This window comes from Protopterus annectens, chromosome 1.part2 (genome assembly GCF_019279795.1).
Source record: "Protopterus annectens isolate FY-2018-M chromosome 1.part2, PAN1.0, whole genome shotgun sequence".
NCBI classification, from domain to species: Eukaryota; Metazoa; Chordata; order Ceratodontiformes; family Protopteridae; genus Protopterus; species Protopterus annectens.
In genome coordinates, this window is record NC_056727.1 from 380,644,326 (window position 1) to 380,663,570 (window position 19,245).

Below are 19,245 nucleotides of genomic sequence, written 5' to 3' on the forward strand. Positions count from 1 at the left end.
TGACATGCATGGGTGCATGTCTACACAGGTGTGTGGTGGTCAACTGTGCCAGATGACTATACAAGGCTAGGTGATGGGTATACCTTGGCATCAGGCCACATGACAATGGTCTGCATTATGGCTCAAGGCTGTGGTTTCTGCATTTGCCCACACAGGTGGGTATTGTAGCCCCCATCCAGTCACCTGGGTGACTATTGTGTGTGGCCAATGCTGTGCATCGCTTGCCATATATGTGTTCCTTAGTCCATAAAATGGATGGTTTCTGGGACATGCACACCTCCCACATGCATGTACAGTGACATGTGGAACTGTAACTGGGGTGTCTGGCCCATGCTGTGAACATAGATTATTATCAGATGTGCCAGTCTTGCCCACCTGTGGTGGGAACTGGTAATGGGCAGCAGGTTTACCCTGCACCTACATTGATAGCATGCTAATGGCATTCCCTGGTGTCAGTGGCATCTATCCATTCAGGGCATGTTGTCAAGCATGGTACGTCCTTTGTGGGTCACATGTGATGGCACCACAGGTGTTGCAGGTGTCCAATGGGGAACATGGGGAGGGTGCACTGTCTGCATGTATGTGCATATTGGACAGATGGGCAGGGTGCCATGCCCTCTGTAGCCCACTGCTATCACTCAATAGTTACTATTAGTGGCCCATATGCAGTGTACTACCCACATATTGGCTGTTGCCTAGGCATGTGTGTATGTATGAGACATGGGTTGGGAGTGTGCTCTGTGTAATACTGGGGTTGCTAACTGTGATTACTTGGCCTTGATGTCACATGTATAGGTATGACTTTACACCCCAGCCGCCCAGCTATTTCACATCTGTTATCCCTGTATGGTGGACATTGCGATATATAGTAGGGCCACCATATAAGAATTATGTAAAAGTCACTCTACATTGGCAAGAGGTGTCACACACTCACAACCACCTCCACACAGGATATGAGTTAGAAACACACACACAGGTCATGTCTGGGAGTAGAACCCCTACCTAATTAGTTGATTATACTACAGCACTATGCCGTTATAGTACATGCCACTGAGATTACTGGAGTACTCCTACCCCAAAGGTGTATATTACATTGGATGACATCAGCAGGATTGCCAAAGTAGGACATTCTAATTGTAGTGAGTGTGACAAGCCTAAAATGCATTGCTCCCTGCACAGACAGTGACACACACACAAAATATCCACAACTGACATGTGTGTGTATAGAACCCCTAACAGAGGTCTATATTAGCTTACAGCATAGAGCTGTTATAGAATGCACCACAGGGATTACTGTAGAACTCCTTCCCCAAAGGTGTATTTCACAATGAATGACATCAGCAGGATTGCCAAACAGGAAATTCAAATTGTAGTGAGTGTGACTAGCCTAAAATGCACTGCTCCCTACACAGACAGTGACACACACACACAAAACATCCACAAACAACATGTGCAGGTACAGAACCCCTAACAGAGGTCTATATCACATTACAGCATGGATCTGCTATAGGACACACCACAGGGATTACTGGCGAACTCCTTCCCCAAACATGTATTTCACAATGAATGACATCAGCAGGATTTCCAAAGTTGGACATTCGAATTGTAGTGAGTGTGACTAGCCTATAATGCATTGCTCCATACACAGACATTGAACCACATACAAAACATCCAGAACTGCCATGGGTGGGGATGGAACCCTACCACAGTTTTAAACCACACTACAGCAGTACACAGGTATGGCACGCGCTATGGAGATTACTGGACTACAATCTTCCCAGAGGTGTAGTTCTAGGTGGGTGACATCAGCAGCCTTTCCAAAGTTGAGCATATGAACTGTAGGGAGTGTGAGTACCCTAAAATGCATTACTCTCTACACAGACAGACACACACAACACACTTGCCATGTCTGGGACTAGAACACCTACCTAACTACTTTATCACACTACAGCTGTTTGCAGTTACAGAACATGCTACTGAGATTACGGGACTACAATCTTCCCAGAGATGTATTTCTAAGTGGATGACATCAGCAGCCTTGCCAAAGTTGACTATATGAATTTTAGGGAGTGTGAGTATCCTAAAAAGCATTGCTTTCTACACAGACAGACAAACACTTGCCATGTCTGGGATTAGAACACCTACCTAACTACTTCATTACACTATAGCAATACACAGTTACAAGACACGCTAAAGAAATTACTGGGCTTCACCCTTCCCAGAGGTGTATTTCTAGGTGGATGACATCAGCAGCCTTGCCAAAGTTGAGTATATGAATTATAGGGAGTGTGAGTACCCCAAAAAGCATTATTCTCTACACAGACACACACACACACTTGCCATGTCTGGGATTAGAACACCGTCCTAATTACTTTATCACACTACAGCAGTACACAGTTACAGGACACACTACAGAGATTACTGGGCTACAACTTTCCCAGAGGTGTATTTCTAGGTGGATGACATCAGCAGCCTTGCCAAAGTTGAGCATTTGAATTTTTGGTAGTGTGACTACCCTAAAAAGCATTGCTCTCTACACAGTCAGACACGCACTCCCCAAATCTGGGATTAGAACTTCTACCTAACTAGTTTATCACACCACAGCAGTGCACAGCTATGGGACATGCCACAGAGATTACTGTACTACAGTTCTCCCAAAGGTGTATTTCACATTGGTTGACCTCAGCAGGCTTGTCATAGTAGGGCTATGGGGAGGGCAGTGTGTGTGCATGGACCATAACCCATTCATCTAGGGGTTGACACACCACATGCGGGCACACACAGGGTCATATTTCACAGGTGCGTGTATACAGCTGCTAGATGACTACTTCCTTGTACAGTCATGTTGCACAGCTGGCACGTGCACCACATAGTCTGTCATGCTGACAGATACTGGTGGCTACTATCTGCAGTGAGTGACATCTACACCTCATGTCTTTGGCTGTGTGCTGGGTGGGACAGGCCTGGATGGCTCCTTGTCACAGTCACCCTCTTCCACACATTTATGTCTGTCTATATTTGGCTTATTATAGGATGTTGTCCTTACATATATGTCTGTATTCCTATCCACTGTGTGTGCAAGGAATGAGTGGTGCATACTGATGAGTGTCTGCACTAACAACTGCGACTGCCATATATGTCTGGTCCACTGGTGTTTGCAGACGTGTTTAAGTGTGTGCGAGCATGCCCAGTATGCACTTTCAGTATGTTGTTGACAGACATTGCCTTCATTTCTCTAAGTGTGTGAGCATGCCCAGTATGGCCATCTGTATTGCATGTGTGGATCGAGTCCAGGTAGTTTGTATTGCCGTGCTGACCTTTGTGTTGTACACCAACAGGTAGCATGCTGTCTCTGCAGGGTATCCATTGATCATTTTGCATTGATTGTTACTACATTTTTGCATAGCAGGGGGGCACACCTAACTGTTTCTACATTTCTACACAGGATTGGGGGGGCACACCTGACTGTTACTATATTTCTACATAGGATGGGGGGGGGCGCACACAAGACTGTTACTATATTTCTACGTAGGATGGGGGGGCACACCTGACTATTTCTACAGTTCTACATAGGATTAGGGGGGGGCACACCTGACAGTTACTATAGTTCTACGTAGGATGAGGGGGCACACCTGACACTTGTAAACATTTGTTAGGACTGTACTGGTATGTTGGGTACTCCATTTCTGTAGTCTTACCTATCATGCTGACTAGAGGCATACCAGTGTACTACAGATCTTAGCTTTTCATTTTGTACATATTGGTTTCTGACATCCTACCCTTCAGAACTGATATCCCACTGCCTGACCTGCTGTAGTCTGTCTGTGTAGGCCTGAGGGTGGAGGTTACCCATAGGCCTCATTCAGAGGCCATAGCACAGCTTTTGTTTGTGTTTGTCTGCACCTGTCCTGCTGGCTGTGACTGTTGTTGGTTATGTGACCCCCCGACTGGCATGTGTGAGTCACTTGCCTTGTGGGTGTCCCAGTATTGAGGGTGGTGCTGCAGGGCTGCCTATGTCGGATGCACATAGTACACTCCCTACACATGGTTAGGCACAGGTAGTGTGATGTTTGGCATCCCTTTTACTGTATATGAGAGTCGGAGAGAGGTGTTATTCCCTGGGTCCCTCCTGTGTCAGTGTATGTGCTATGCATTGCCTCTTTGCCAAGACCAGGGCATCCTGGGCATGCCTCCTTCTGCCTACTGGGGCAGGCTCAGGTTGTTCCTCCTCTGAGTCACTCTGTGCCTGTGTGGGTCATGGCAATGGTGGGGGGCTGTGTGGCCCTGCCCCATGCTGTTCCTGCTGCAACTGTTTCTGCAGGATCATATTGTGTAGCATGGCACATACAAGGATGATTTGGGTATATGTAGCTGTTGAGTACTGCAAGGCTCCACCGGATGTGTCCAGGCATCGGAACCATGAGTTGAGCATCCCAAACACGCACTCTACTATAATTCTGGTCTGTGCGTGTGCCTCATTATGGAGTTCTTGTTCGAGTGTGTGTGCATTTCTGATGGGTATCAACAACTATGGCTCCAGTGCGTATCCAGCATCCCCCACTAGGTGACCATGAGGGATGTCCCCATTGACAAATCTCTGGTACAGCTGCGTCAGATGCCAGATGTGGGAATCATTATAGCTTCCAGGGCAGCCAGCACACACAATCATTATTATGCCCTGGGCATCGCACACAACTTGTCAGTTGATGGAGGGGAAGCCCTTGTGGTTGATGTAGACCCTACCCTACTCACCGGGTGTTGCTTTCATGCATATGTGCGTGCAGTCTATAGCACCCACTACCTCAGGATATTCTGCTATTTGGTGGAACAGTTGCATATTGCTGGCCAACACCTCACAGGTGTTGGGGAAATATATGTGCTCACCGACATGTGCTGACATGGCATCCAGGAACTGGTGAAGTACTCTGAATGCTGATGCCTGTAAAATCCCCATCATATCCCCAACTGGCCTTTGGAAGGTACTTGTAGCTAGTATTCTTAGGTCTACACATACCTTGTATCCACTGGGATGGGTTTCCCTCTGTTAGTTCTGTGTGTCAGGCGTGGCCGGCACAGCTCAACAATTTGCTGTAGGAGGTCCCTGTCCACCCTATAGCGCTACACTATCTCCAGCTCATGTAGCCTCTGGTAGGTTACCCTGGGTCTGTACACTCTTCTCTGTCTCTTCACTGTGGGTTGGTCAACAGCATTCACATCCTCACCACCCTCAGCCTCTTCCACAAGTTGTATGATAGCTATGGCAGCCCCTATCATTTTCTCCCGCTGGTGTAGAGTGTGGGAAAAAACAGAGGGGGAGGTGTTTGCTTAGTTTATAGTGGAGTTCTAGGCTGGGCTGGTCTGCTGCCTGTGTAATTGGCTGATTCTGATACATTTCACCTGCCAGCTAAGCTAGTTCTCCTTGATTACCTTCCTAGTGCTGTTTTCCCTTCCCATTGCCTTCCTGTTTAAGCCCGTGTGCACGCTGCGCAAACACAGTGCTCAAATGTGCACACTGCTGCTATTTCCTGGTTTAACTTCTTTTTTCTTTCTGTAAAACCCGATGCGTGGCACACACACCTGCTTAGGCTTTGTAAAGAGTGCTAGGCAGGTTTAGACACACCCCGTAGCTTAGCTGTGCTAAGCTAAGAGCAAACCCGAGCCACAGGACTCCAATCTGCTTACAGTATGCCTGACACACACACCCATAATGTTACCTAACTCCTAGGCTTGCACCAAGCTATTCCTGCTCTTACACTGTCGGGTCCTGGCTCACATGCTGGGGAAAACTGAGATTCACCATCATTCCCGTCATTTGCATAGGATTGCCTGCTGATGCATAGTTCATGTCTCACACTGAGCCTCTCCCTTAGCAACCACTACTCACTGGCCATGTTGTCTTCTGCCTTCCATTGACTTGCATGGCAGAATACTGATTTTAGTTAGAATACTTACTTTAGGTTTATTTTATTTCCCCCTGATCCAGTTTGCTGCTGCCCTACGCTTAAACAGCCGAGATCGGCTAAAAAAAAATTAAAACTTGATTTTTTTATTTTTTGTTTTGTTTGTAATGCCAATGGCCTTATACTTGGCCACTGGCATGCTTCCTCATTGATATGCAGCCTTTATTTGGAGCTGTCACAGCTCCGTTTTGGATTTTGCAGAAATTTACTTGGTTACTAACCGTGTACATTTCTACAGGTTGCACTAATCCTGCATGGACAGTCGCAAGCTTCCGGGATTGCAAAATCACCTAATTTGCATGGATTTCTCCTGCAAATGAGGTGATTTTTATACAAGGGCTTAGTCCATGCAGGATTAGTGCAGGAGCTCTCATGCACGCCCATGCAGGCTGTTCCTAGATTGCATGGCAGACATATTGTCTGCTAGAGCTCCTGCAGTGATCCTGCACGCCATGCAGGACAAAGTGAATCTGGGGGCATCTTTATGTGCTTTAGAGCACTAATCACAGCATGTATCAAATTCTTCTCAGCCAATCTTATAGCTTTGATAGGTTCATAAGTGTTTACTAGGCTAATGACCACAAGGGCCTTTTTAAGCCTAGCCATGTATCCCAAATCTCTGACAAGTTCTGATACCCTTGATAAGTGTAAGCAGGGGTTTGGGAGATGAACTATTTACAGGTTACCTGTGTCCATTAGAGACATAGGTGCCAAACCAGGGATGAACATCTGGTTTCCCATCCAATTGTCCAAGTTGCACTTGAATTGGGTTAGGGAGGAACTCTGCTTTACATTGATAGGGAGCCTATTCCATAGATGGGGTAGTCTCTTTGATACATACCTATCTCTCCAGCAAGTCCAATTTTTATCACAGGCAAAGCTTAAGTCTTTAGACTGGGTAATCCTGGTGCTGTTTGTTTTGTGGATAAGCACGAGGTCCAGCAGAGTGGGGTCGGACAATGTCCTTTATGCCAGGCATTGATCTCCCCTCAAAAGCCTGTAGGAGACAGAATACAGGGATAGGGCATTGAGGTGGTCTGCATAGGACACTTTACTTACACCCTGCATTCTTGTAGTGAGGAACCTCTGTGAACATTCCAGTTGTTGGATATGCCTGGTTAGGCACATACCAAAGGGGGCACTGTACTTATTAATAGGTCCAATGAATGCCAAATATAGTGGAACAATGACATTCTTGGACTTAGATGCCATATCTTTGTTTATAAGTTGTGCAAACAGAATTTTTCCCTCACCATTGTAGACACATGATGGTCAAAGGCTAGATTACTATCTATGTGTGTCCCTAAGTCCCTGTCTACTGGATAAACTCTAAGGGGTGTGTTGTCAATATGATAGTTACCAGGGATGGATGGCTTCCCAAAGGATACTATTATGAATTTCTTGGCATTTAGTTTTAGTCCATGGCTCTGACACCAATTGTTTGTCTGTGTCAGCCTTTCCTGGAGAACATTTGTGTCAGTGTGAGATTCAATGACAGCTCCTAACTTGCAATCATTTGCAAATTTAGTCAGGCGGAGACCACTGACATTGGCCTTGACTTCTGTGAAGTAAATGCCAAAAACGAGCAGTCCATGGACTGGTCCCTGAGGGACTCCACTTGTGAATGGCCTCTTTGTAGAGGTGGGCTCTCCAATTCTAAATTTCTGGGTCCTGTCTGTGAGCCAGTTGGCTATCCACTAGGTGACATACGGGTTAGTACTTAGCATCATGAGTTTATCAACAATGCCCAAGTGAGGTATTGTGTCAAATGCCTTGGCCAGGTCAAGGTAGGTAGTGTGAATGATTTTTCCTCATCCGTTGGTTTAGTGACCTTCTCAAAGAAGTCCACCAGGTTGAGTAGGCATGATCTGCCCTTGACAAAACCAAACTGTGTTGGGTCCAGTATCTGGAGGTTTACTATATCTCTATTGATCATCTCCATGATAATTCTTTCATGGCTTTACATATGAGACTAGTGAGACTTATGGGTCTGTAGTTTCCAGGGTCTATAGATGGCCCATCTTTGTGCAGAGGGATGATTGTTGCCTTTCTCCATTCATGAGTCTTCCACTAAGTCATTTTCATTCCTCCCCGGTCTGTCATGTTGCCTTTCTTCATGGGGTCACACATTTTATTTAGGAGAGAGAACAGTACAACTCCCCAGAGCTACTCTAAGACCAACTAACTGTAGGTAAAACCTCATTCCATATCATTGTTTGCAATAGGTCCCCACCATGAACCATGAGAACCACTCTGCCTACCTGGACCTATTTGAGTCACTCACTATACAGCCAAACACCTTCATCGTTGGTGAGTTCAACTGTCCTTCCATCAACTGGGAGTCACATATGAGCATAAACACGCTCATCCTAAGATTCCTGGACTTCATTGATTCAAATTCTCTGAAACAGATAGTCTGCACCCCCACAAGGAGCTTGAATTTCCTAGACTTAGTATTCACCCTCATAGGGGGTCTCTGCACTACCCCTTGTGTGTTGCCCACCCTGGTAAGGTCTGATCATAAAGCAGTCTCATTCAAAGTAACAATCATACCTGAGACCCCTTCAAGAGCAAAAAGGACGAAAAATTCTTCTAAAGCAAACTATAGCCTCCTAAATGATGGCATAAATAGTTTCAACACCCCGTTTGCCACTGTCAACAATGACTCCGATACAGAACTGTACACAAATGCCTTTCATAAACACCTATACAAATGTATAGACTTGGCTGTACCTGAATGGATCAAAAAAAGGTTCTCACAAAAACACAAGCCACCCTGATGGATATCAAGCATAAATAGATTATACAAGAGAAAGAAACTAATGTCTAAGAACAAGAGGAACTGACTCAGCAGAAAAAGGACACTCTCCATAGCTGGAACAAGTAAATTAGATATCTTGTAAAGTCCTGTAAAGTCAGTTATGAAGCTAAACTAGCATCCCTAGCTAAGGATAATCACAAAGCATTAGCTATGTCAGAAATCTAAATGAAAAGGCCCAGCTTTGCTCCAAATTGGTAGTGGACAGTATCACTCATACTGACCCTGAGGACATCACCAACCTGCTAGCAGACAGATTTGGTGCAAACATCACCCCCTGTCCCCACCGGGCATACCTCAAAGCATACCTGTCAAAAGTCCTCTACCAAGTATCTCCAAAGAGCAGGTCATAACCACACTCTCCATGATCAAAAACACAGCCTCTATGGGACCAGATAACATCCCACGCTGCCTAATAAATCAAATAAAACAAGACCTAGTATAACCAATTGGCACTCTCTTCAACCACAGTCTAAGTACTGGCTTTGTCCCAGCAGACTGGAAAACAGCAATAGTAATTCCCTTGTACAAAGGAAGTCCATCAACTGACCCTGGGAACTATAGACCCATAAGTTTAACCAGCCTTATCTGCAAGGCCATGGAAAGAATCATCATGGATCTTATCAACAAAGACATAGGTTACCTTCAAACTGTTGATCCAATCCAGTTTGGCTTTGTTAAGGGTAGATCATGGTTATTAAATCTGGTGGACTTCTTTGAGAATGTCACTAAAGCCTTGGATGAAGGCAAAACCGTACATACAACCTATTTTGACTTAGCCAAGGCTTTTGTCACAGTCCCCAACTCAGGCATCAGTGGGAAACTCATCCAGCTAGGAATTAACCCATATGTCACTAGCTGGGTAGCCAACTGGCTTACCAACAGAAAGCATACAGTCAAAGTTGGGGACTCCACCTCTACCAGCAGACCAGTTACCAGTGGTTTACCACAAGGATCTGTGCTGGGCCCCCTACTGTTTGGAATCTATTTCTGAGAAGTCCAGGTGAAAATAGATGGCCTGTTGCTTACCAAGTTCACCGATGACTGCAAACTGGGTGCAATCATTGAGTTCCACAATAAAAAGTCTCTTTCGTCTTTTCCCAGTTAGGGGTCAGCACAGCAGAACTCCAGTCCGCTCATGACTGGCAGTGGATTTTTATGCAGAGTTGCCAGCCTGACACCCAACCTTCAACAAAGGCAAGCCCATCCATGCTCTCACCTACCTACATGTCTTCAGCATCACTCAACCACGGGGAGAACATGCAGACTCCACACAGAAGGCACTCCAGCCGAGAATCGGACAGGAGAACTTCTTGCTGTGAGGCGACAATGCTAACCACTGCACCACCACAGCAACTGACGCTGACATACTACAAAAAGGGATTGCACAGTCAAATGATTGGTGCCAAAGCCACAGACTTAAACTAAATGCAAAGAAAAAAAAAATGCATCATCATCCCTTTCGGCAAAGGGGAGGTTCCTGCAAATTACAATATTAACAGTACCCCCCCCCCCTCCTTAGTTCAAACCTTGTGGTAAGATATTTGGGAACACAGGTTGACAGCAACCTTAACTTTGAACACCATATGTCCACGGTGATGAGGAAAGCCTTCTATGTTGCACATCTCATAAGTAAGGGCATCACATCCAGAGATAAGGATGTTATAACTCCTCTGTACTCATCTTTCATCAGACCACTAATAGAGTACAGTGCTCTCTTCTGTATATACCTCACCAGACACCTAAAGCAGCTGGAAAGACCCCAGATGTTTCTCACCAAGAAAATTCTGGGCCTTCAACACATGACCTACATGTAGAGACTGAAGGCCTTGTCACTGTACTCTGCATCTTCTAGGCTGCTGAATGGTGACTTGTTTCTGGCCTGCACAGTAATCTCGAACCCTGCCCTAATGGAAATGCTGCACATCCGCAAGTCAAATGGGACAAAATTCACTTGCTCTAGGGATCTTAACCTAGCCTGTGACATTAAAAAGACATGCTGGAGAGACAGATATGTCTCCCAGAGATTGCCACTGCTCTGGAACAAACTCTCAGTTCACGTAAAACAGGACTGCTCAATGACCCTATTTAAGCGTAACTTAGACAACTAGATGGGAGACCGTAAATTTATTCCATGGGTGTTACCTATGTCCATCTTGCATAAGGGTAGTCGGTGCTGATCATAGACTTGCTCTGCAAATGTAGACCATACAACATGGTCAATAAGGGAACAAGGCTTATAAAGGCCCTAGGGCCAATAGCTTAGTAGTCTCCTATGACCCTATGAATCTATAAACACTAAAACACTCCTGTTCATTTTATATTTAGCATTCACAGTGTTTGGACACACAACATAATAGTTTCAACCTTAATACTATGGTTTAATGCCACAAAGTATAAACAGTTATACCTAACAAGAGAGGAGCACTAGCTCATGATGGCATATCCCCTTGCATGCCAGTTCATTCTACATGTATCTATCGTTACCATTATATTAGGTAATCATTATGAAAAATGGATTGTTTATACATCGTTAAGCAAGAGAAAAAAATAAAGATGAAAATATTCATATTACCTGAGGAAATATGTAGACATGAAAGTCTAAGATAACCTGGCTCTAAGGTGTAGGTTACAGATTTCCAGCTTTGACCTAGGTAACCTAAGTTCAATTCATGGCCCCTTGAACTGGTGGAACCAGGGAAGGATCGGAAGAAGTGAAGAGGCATGACCCACTTGCCTCTCAGAAGGGTGAGCGAGGGGTTGCATGCATTCAGAGACACACTGGGCATTGCTAACTTGCTGTAGACTGAGAAGCTCACTGCTTATGCCTTGGGGAGTGGTGTAGGGATTTCTCCAGGAAACCATACCTTGCAGAAATGAGGAGACATTCTCCCGTAATCCCATTGTGCAGCCTCAAACTCTGTGCGAGCAAAAGGTACAGAGGAAAAAATAAATAAATAAATAATCACCCCTGGTAGCTGTCTGAATGAGGCCCCATCTTGCTGATGCAGACCCAGGGGATGATGATCAACTGACAGAGGGGGCAAAGAGAGGGAAAAAAGTTCAACATCATTAACCCTGAGATCAGCTTTGTCTTTGATTAGCATGTACCAAGGAATTCAAAATGTACATTGAACTCTTACTAAAGAGTATACTTTCTAAAGGTCACCTTCAACAAATATAAGTAAAAATAATTGTCCTTAATCAGATGATTACAGAATATTTGAAGTAGGTGTCCAAGGTGTTCACTGACTAGCAGCAGTTTCTTCTAGCTCTGCCAACCTGTTATATTTCTGACAGGATTTATACTTAAAAAAATAATACATTTGATCTTAATTTAATATTTCTAATATCTACAAACCTACCTGTGGATTATTGTAAAAAATCATTTGATTTTTTTGAAATTTTCCTGTCAAAATCTTCAGACAACATTTATAGCACTTCTGCCTGAAAGATGAGTTACTCCAAAAGCAATTCCTCAGACTCCTCTCTGAAGAAAGAACTTCTATCCTTGACAACAACCTTGCAGGAGATGTCTCCGAAACTAGACAAAACGGACACAAAAATAAATATATTTGAACAGAAATGTTCAAAACAGATGGATCTTATACACAAAGAATTACAGCTACAGAAATCTTAAATCTGTGACATGGAACAATCACTCAGTGATGTAGATGGAAGACTCTAAGAAGGAGAAAACAACATAGAATTCCTCCTGAACAGAATACTGCACTAGAAAATAAGTTGGAAGATCTGGAAAACAGATCAAGAAGGAATAATCTACTAATATTTGGACTTTCAAATAACATAGAGGAAAACAATATGGTGAGTTTTTTAACCACTTGGCTTCCTACTGCTTTGAATCTCCCTGAAGCACTTTCATTTGGGATTGAAAGGACACACATATCTGCTGTTTCTTCTACTAATAAAAATACTATCAAATCTGTTATAGTTAAATTTATTTCAACAAAAGATAAGGAACTAATATTAAAAACTGCATGGTCTAAGTCCCCTATAAAAATAAATGACAGCATCATTCGTTCAATAATGATTATTCTTCTGCAGTTATAACTACAAGAAAACTCTTCTTACCTATCATTAAGGAGCTAAAGAAGAATCAAATAAAAGTGCACCTTTTGTTTCCAGCTAGACTAAAATTATTTCTCACAGATGGAATAAAGGTTTTTGATGACTTTAACACTGCTGTCAACTACATTAAAACAAATAAAATAATTGACAAACTGGAAGATATGGAATGGACAAATCCTACATTAAAAAGAAATGCAGAGAATAACACCTGGAAATCTATGGAAAACAAGAAAAAGTTAAAGGACAAATGACTGTGTGCCTTTTGATATATGTTCACTTTTTTAATAATACTTTGAAATATACCTTATATTATCTATGGTTCTTGGAGCTTACAGGTTAGTAACCTTGCTGTTATAACATGTTTCAGTTGAGGAAAGGGAGAAGGGAGAAATGTATATATAAAAAATAATAATAATAATATTGTTTAAAATATGTATGTTTGAATATGTAGATGTCTATGTGTATATATGTGTATGTGTGTATGTGTTTGCATGAGTGAGAGTATGCAAGTCTAAATAGATATGTATATAAAACAAAGTCAGAAACTGTTGAGATATATACTTGTAAATGGGGAAATTTCAATAGTATATATTCATATGAAAATTAAGTCATATGTAGTTTGGGAGAGATCTGGTTGATGTGTAGCAATGCATGGGTTTGATGCTGGTAGGGTAGGATTGCACATGACATGCTTTGGCAGCTTTTCCTTGCTTCATTTTGTTGCTTTGTTAAACTGTTTGTGCCTTTCTATAGTCGATTCTGGGATATTGTTGACTGAGGCACTAGTGATATAAAAAATGTTATTGTGGTGCTTGATAGGCATACATTTGTTTTTTGTGTAATGCTGTGGTTGCAAGTCTGGAGACTCAAACTTTTTTTTTTTTTAACTTTCCCGCTGAAAAGGACATACAAGAAACTGTCTGAGAATTAAGAGAAAGCTTCATCTAACCTTTAGAACACTTTCTCGAGCCTCAAATTTCTGAGACAGTTAACCCTCGTTGAATTAAATTCTCGCAGAGCTGTGGATCTGAAATGAATGCTGTGAACTTTGAACTCACACAACAGGAAGTGAATAGAATGTTCAAATGATAAAAAGGACATTGCATTAAGCAACTATAAAACTTTAAAAGTGGAAAAAAGAAGAGAAGAAGAACTACATACTCAAGGTACATAATCATATAAATGTTTAACTTTATTATAAAATAACTCTTTTTCTTTATATTAATATGTCAGTAACAAATTGTCTAGTATGATTCCAATTATGGGAACACTTTCTTTAATAAACATATTTAATATTATAATACACACTTAGTAAATTAATTCTACATGTAAATATCACAGGTCTTTAAATATAATTAAAAGCATTTAAAAAGCTTTGATGCATACATCAAACAGAACATTTATTCTTGTAATACATTATTAAATACATTAATAATTTGCTCCATCTATATTACATCTAAATAAATCTTAATATAAATATTTGCAATTAGTATAATAGAAAATAGATAAATACCTTGAGTTATCAATTTTGGTACCTAATTCTGAAATACACATAAAATATCAGCTTTTTATACATTTTGTCATAAATTAATATTGTTAAATTTCAAATTTGGTGGAGGGAAGTTAGCTGTTGCTAGTAAAGGGTTCGTTGATTCAAACAGTCTCTGTTTGAATCAGAAGTCTTTGAACTCCATGAAGTGGATAATAATGTATATAATCTTTATTTATCTGTACATAGATCTTATTTATTTTACAGTGTCTAATTCAAATAAAAAACAAATTTACTTATTAATTTTCTTTTTAATTGGATTACAATCTGGCTGTTCTTTCACAAATATAGTAAGAAGAAACATGCACATGAATAATGCTTGCTGTTTAGAGACTGCAAATGTAATTCTAATTCTAATAAAACATTTACTAATATAAATGTCAACCTTAAAATGTATCTCCATTAATGTTAATGGACTGAATAAAAGCTGCAAAAGAGGGAATCTATATAAATATTTTAATATTTTCAATCCAAATGTAGTCCTTTTACAAGAAGCACATCTATTAAAAGAAGACATAGATAGACTTAATAATAAAATATATACAGTACTACCAAGTTCACATCATCAACAAAAAAGAGAGGTGTTGTTATTTTATGGAATAATACATTTCCAATGTCTAATATATTAAATACTTATAGTGATGATAAAGGTATGTTATGTGCTGCCACACTAGAACTTAATAAAAAGATATACACTTTTATTAATGTATACTGGATACCCGGAATAGCTAGCCATACAGTCAAACAACAGCTGGATCAAATAATACACCTTTCCAAAGGAAACATCATACTTACAGGAGACTTCAATGGTATAGTAAATGAAAAAGACTCTACTGCTTTCAAGAAAAGGATGATTATATCATCATCAAAAAAATTGACTGAATTCATTGAATCATACCATATGAGAGATATTAATGATCTTGCAGAATCCAATTCACTTTTTTATACATACTATTCTCCGAGACATGGAACGTACTCCCGAATTGACAGAATTTACACATCAAACCAATTAATTAATAATTTAAAAGGGGTTAGAGTACAAACATGCCCATTAATGGATCATAATGAAATAACATTTGAGTTGCTAATGCATTCCAACTATTTCCCTCAAATTAAAAGAATACCAGCATATCTAACCACATTACCCGATTTCAAAAACTTTGTTAACTCTGAAACAAAAAAAATTATCAAAACAAACAGTGTTGAAGGTACTTCAGTCATATAAATATATATATATATATATATATATATATATATATATATATATGTGTGTGTGTGTATATATATATATATATATATATATATATATATATATATATATATATGTATATAGGATGCCTTGAAAGCTTACCTATACGGGAGAATAATTAATTGGTATCTTAACAAAAAAAGTTATGGGATAAAGAATTAAAATCTCTTCAAGAAAAAAATTGATAAAGCTAAATTACAAAATCAAATATCTAAAACTACTAGGACTGAGGAAATCAGTTTCTTGAATAATAAATACTTAGAAATCTTAAATCATAAAACCAAGATTAATTTAGAAAAATTTAAGCTCATAAATTTTTCCACTAATCCTAAATCATTAAAGAAACTAGTTATTAAAACCAAAAAAAACTAAATAAAATATATCATATTAAAGAGATTTATTCTGAAAAAAAATAAGAAGATGGTAACAGATTTGGGAAATATGCTAATGGAATTTAAACATTACTTCACTAAGATAAATCAGAATTCAGACATTTTGGATTCAAAAGTTAAAATAAGTTATTTTATTAAGAAATACACTAAAATAAATTAGGGGAACAACAAATTAAAGCATTAGATAAACCAATCTCTCTCCCAGAAATTAAAAATCAAATTAATAACTTAAAACAAAATAAGGCTCCAGGTAATGATGGGATCATATCAGAAATATATAAATTATTTTCTAATGAACCACTTGCTTTATTACACCAAGTCTTTACTAAATGTCAACAATCATTTACTATTCCTCCCTCTTGGAAATATACTCTTATCTCTCCTATTTTGAAAATGGATAAAGAACCATCTAAGTGTTCCTCATATAGGCCAATATCTCTTTTAAATGTTGACAATAAAATCTTTATGACCATTTATACAAACAGACTTAAGAAATTTCTACCTGGACTAATTAATGCAGATCAAACAGGTTTTATTTTAAATAGGAATACATTTGATAGTATTAAAAGGATATTAACCATTATTGATCATGCTAATGAATCTAAGAAGAGCTTAACTTTATTAAGCTTAGACATAAATAGTGCCTTTGATTTATGTGGCAGCCAAATAAACCTAGGATATCAATTATAAATCATATGAGAGATTGGTCTTTTGGTGGTATAAGCCTCCCAGATTTAGAACTATATTCTATCTCTTCAGTGATCAAGACTCTCCTACTATTATTAAATAAAAACTATACAGCTAAATGGAAAGAATTCCTAGAAGTTCTTTGTTTTGACATAAATGAAAACACCAACTCCAATAAACTTTTAGTTTAAAATAATCCTTTTAATTGGATTATTGAAAGTCATTTAACTTTAAACAAGTTCCCCAACAACTTAACTCACTATATGAAACATTTACTAAAATACTTTCAAAGCTTTATATATAAGAATATAACTTATAAAAACTGGATATTCATTTTGTTTCCTATTGTGTACACTAAATGTGTTATAATCTCTTCTAATTTGGCTAATATCTTAACACTGAAAGAAAAAAAATCTTATTTTTTGGTTCTAGTTTATTCAAGATGATAATTTAATTACATTAGAACAGTCGATAATAAAATATGGACTAGCTAGAACTACATGGCTTCATCTTCAATCTTTTATGGAATTTATGCCTGAAAAAAGTAACTTAATTCCACAAAATGCAAGATCACCAATACCTAAATTAATAAAATTATTTGCGTCTTACATACATCAAAATGTAAGTATAGATTGTAAAATATCAACTATCTACAGAATAATTAATAAAGAAGTAAAAAAATATACCAGAAAACTATTGGAATTATTTTACCACAATAAATAATATAACACCCATTGAATTGGATAAAAAAAATAATTATGGAATCATCTAAACACATTACTTCATCTCTTAGATGCAGAATTTATACATGGAAATTTTTAAATAGAGTTTTCTACACACCTCACAAATTAGAATTGATTAGCAAGAATAAAATGTTATGTTGGAGATGTAAAATAGACTCTAAACCAGATTGGTCACACATGTTTTACGATTGTACAATTTTAAAGAAATTTTGGGAGAAAATTAATAGTCTCCTTCAAACACTTTTAATAGACAATTTTATGTTAACTAAATCCTTAATTCTTTTTAATACTCCAATTCCCAAATGTGTAAGAAAAGTTAAGTATCCTCTCTTATGGTCAGCTAGAAAAACAATAACCGGAAACTGGAAATCTGAATATACTCCTTCATATGATGAATTCAAAAATATTCTTGCGGAAATGTGTTTGTTAGAAATAATGACTATCAAATCAAGATCAGTTAAAATACCTTTTTCTTATAGGTTCATAGGTTGGTACTAGGCTATCAGCCCTAGGGCCTATACAAGCCTAGCCATAACAATTCCCTGACTATTTCTTCCTACACTGTTTACTTCCCTGGACCCCTGATATAATATAATATGTGGTCCAATTTAAAAAAATATTCTAGATAAAGATACAAGTATAGTTTGATAAAATTATTATGGTTCTTTTGATACTCTGTTATATTGTTATACTTAGACACTGTTGTAAATACTTTAGTTGACCTTATCTATCATTTATTTTATTTTTGAATTGCAAGTTATTTATTTTATGAATGTCTGCAAACAAAATGTATTGTTATAAAATCTTAATAACAATGTTTTAAAAAAAAAGAATATTTGAAGTAGTGAATTACTATAGTATGTTAGATAACTATATGAAAATTGTAATATGCTTAATATATGAGACTTGAAGCATTTGTATAAGGAAGTTAATACTTACAATGTTATGTTTAGGAATACTATATAAAACATCGGGTTATCTGTTTTTATATACAGTTCTTTGACACACCTGAAAAAACAAAACTGAAAATCATATGGGTCTTTCAAGCAGAAGAAAATAAACAATAAATCATTAAATTGTATCTCATGTTTTACAATACTGAAAATAAATATTACACAACACATCTGATCTGAATTAAATAGATCAAAATTTCATTGCATTAAAATACTTTGTGACTATGGCCTTATCCTATTAGGCTGCAAAGAAATTGTTGACTCTGGTAGTAACATCATAAGCTTGAAAATGAACTTAAAACAGTTTTTAATCAAATTCTTTAAGGTATCAGAAAAATAGTACTAGTCCTTCTTCAATACCTTACAGTGTAAGTCTGCTGTAAGACTCTCATAAGTCTCTTGTCAAACACAATACTGTAATTCAGCTCTTTGGAATGTTAATTAAGTCTATCAGTAATTCTGATGACATACCACACTGATTCAGAGGACATTGTCACTACAATTCCTACACCACTTCTAGTCTGTCCTCCCCCTCAGCAGTAGATTCTGGATTCCTAGTCCAGTGGCTTTGTTCTACTACCTTGTTACCTTGTTTCCTGGATAAACAGGACGTCCATTTTCCTTCTTACAATCATGTGATCCACTTCCAGGATGCATCCTGCAGTGAACCTATATTTAGTGTAGCGACCCTTAGTTTTTGGCAGGTTGATTGGTTTTACTCCAGCTTTCACTCAACAGAGCTTTCCCCAGTAACCCAGGCTGGCCACCTGGACACCGGCCAGCTGGGTGTATATCATAAGTGGAT